This window comes from Silurus meridionalis, chromosome 14, assembly GCF_014805685.1.
Source record: "Silurus meridionalis isolate SWU-2019-XX chromosome 14, ASM1480568v1, whole genome shotgun sequence".
Classification (NCBI taxonomy): domain Eukaryota; kingdom Metazoa; phylum Chordata; class Actinopteri; order Siluriformes; family Siluridae; genus Silurus; species Silurus meridionalis.
This window is the reverse complement of record NC_060897.1, coordinates 12,661,474-12,663,683: the sequence shown is the minus strand read 5'-3', so window position 1 is coordinate 12,663,683 and position 2,210 is coordinate 12,661,474. Positions and strand designations below refer to the sequence as shown.

Sequence of the window (2,210 nt, the reverse complement as noted above, 5' to 3'; positions counted from 1 at the left end):
TAAACACTACTAAAAATGTTATACTTTAACTTTATTGATGTGTACGCACAATGAAAATACACAGTCAGACTAGCGTTTGTAAAGCTGTTACTGGTGTGAGGTCCTGATTTTGTGAGATGTTTTGGGGTCTAGAGATATCAGAATCAGAATCAGAATCAGGTTTATTGGCCAAGTGTGTTGACACACACAAGGAATTTGGTTCCAGCTGTTAGTGACTCTCAGAGTACAGACATATATAAAACTATACATTCAGCTTGGACTATAAAAGACAAAAACAGACAAGACAAGACAATACAGACAATGTGCGACAATATAGACATATTCAGGCGATGTTCACATTTCACAAATTAATGTGAGATGATATGAAAACAAATTTGCCCAATGCAAAGCACAGGAGTCTCTTTTCTATATACTAGATGTTTTTGTTGTTTTTTCTCTAATCTTTTGTTTGGAACACATACTAGGAACACAGCAGCTTGAGATTTGGCTATGAGCCAAATCATTTTAAAAAGGCCTCTTTGCTAAACACGTGGTTTTACTTTCGAAATGTGAAAATTAAGATTCGGTTTCAGTCGAAGGTAAAAAAAAAAAAAATGGTAGAACAATGTCTTTTTCTTGTCAAACTGAAAAAAATGTATAACCATTTTGTTATACCGCACATCCATGATCAGCCATTTCCAGTTACAGAATAAACCGCATTTCATGACATTTCACTGTACTACAGTTGTGAAAATTAAAAAAATATATATACAGTGAGTTCTTCCATTTTGTATACGCTGTAAGAAGGCGGTTCGCCTATCAGTAGTCGTGGCCGAGTGGTTAAGGCGATGGACTAGAAATCCATTGGGGTCTCCCCGCGCAGGTTCGAATCCTGCCGACTACGGTACCATTTTGCTCCATGACTCCTTAATACTGACATCGGAATGAAGCCTATGAATATCAAAAGCCTTAGACCAATGAGAAAAAAATATATAAATATATTTAATTTCAAATTGTAAATAAACCGATTTTATAAAATGTAAATGTAAAAATGCCAATTTCTTCAATATTTTGTCACTTTATCTAGGCCATAGGCTCTATGAATACTCGATTTTGATTGGGTGAAAGGTGTGCGTCCATGCCACTGTATGCGCATGTAGTTCCGGTCAGTTTAATCACCGCGTTGTATTAATGCGCTGCTTTATAAATCAATGCACTAGTAGTCGCAGTCTAAAACCGAGCGTGGAAGCTTGAACTTCTCTTAATGACTTTAACTAGCTAAGTGGATTATTTGTGCGTGTTATTTAACGTATATGCTAAATACATTCGTGTACAAATTACAGTACACCCTCTTTGATTTCTGTGTTTTAAGTGTTAGAACAGTAAAAATGATATTAGGTCCATTTCAAGTTTTATAACTAAGTAAACAACACGGTGATATTTTTATTTTCTTATAAACGTATCATTATTGTATTATTGTATTATTATACAAAAAGGTGTAAAAGGACTAAGTGCAGCCTCACTACTTCCATAAGATTTCTATACTCTATAAGAGTAGCAGCTGCTAATATATTTACTATTGATTTATCGATCCTCAGTAAGTGTGACCATCTTTATAAAAGCCCAAGTTGTAGCAGTTTGCTGGTCCTTGTGTGTGTTAGGAAAGACATCAGGAAAGAGATTAAAGGACTGTTGCTGCGGATCACTTTGGGAAGAGTTTTATATACAGACAAGTTGAAGCTCATCATTCTCTGGTCAGAAAGATTATTATGCATGGAAAACATTCAAGACAATTGCAAGATCAAGATCCTCCCAAAGGTGCACGCCAACATCAGACTATGCAATGCACAGGGAAACTGCAAAAAACCCAAGAGTATCATCTCAGACTTGAAAGGCCACAATTAGCATGTTAAATGTTCAATTTCAGAGCAGTACAGTAAAAAAAAAAAGATTAAACAAGTACGGTTTGTTTGGACTGGTTGCCAGCAAAATGCCTCTTCTCTCTAAAAAAAAACAAAAAAACCCAAAAACCATTGCAGCATGACTTACATTTGCAAGACGTTTGGAGACGATTTTGACTTTATTATTGTAAAATAAGTAATGACGCAGCATAGTATGTCATGTATTGCTCACCTAATCGAGCTGCTACTGTGGGGCCCTTAAGCAAAGCCCTTAACTCATAACTGCTCAGTTGTAAGATGCTCTGGATACTTTGGAAGGGTGTCTACAAA

General features: G+C 35.9%; 1 non-coding gene across 1 annotated transcript; it reads left to right on the top strand.

The window, feature by feature from the left end:
- Window positions 1-801: 801 nt before the first annotated feature.
- trnas-aga lies at window positions 802-883 on the top strand. The gene has a single exon. It is a non-coding gene; the product is annotated as a tRNA-Ser (tRNA).
- The last annotated feature ends 1,327 nt before the right edge of the window (window positions 884-2,210 follow it).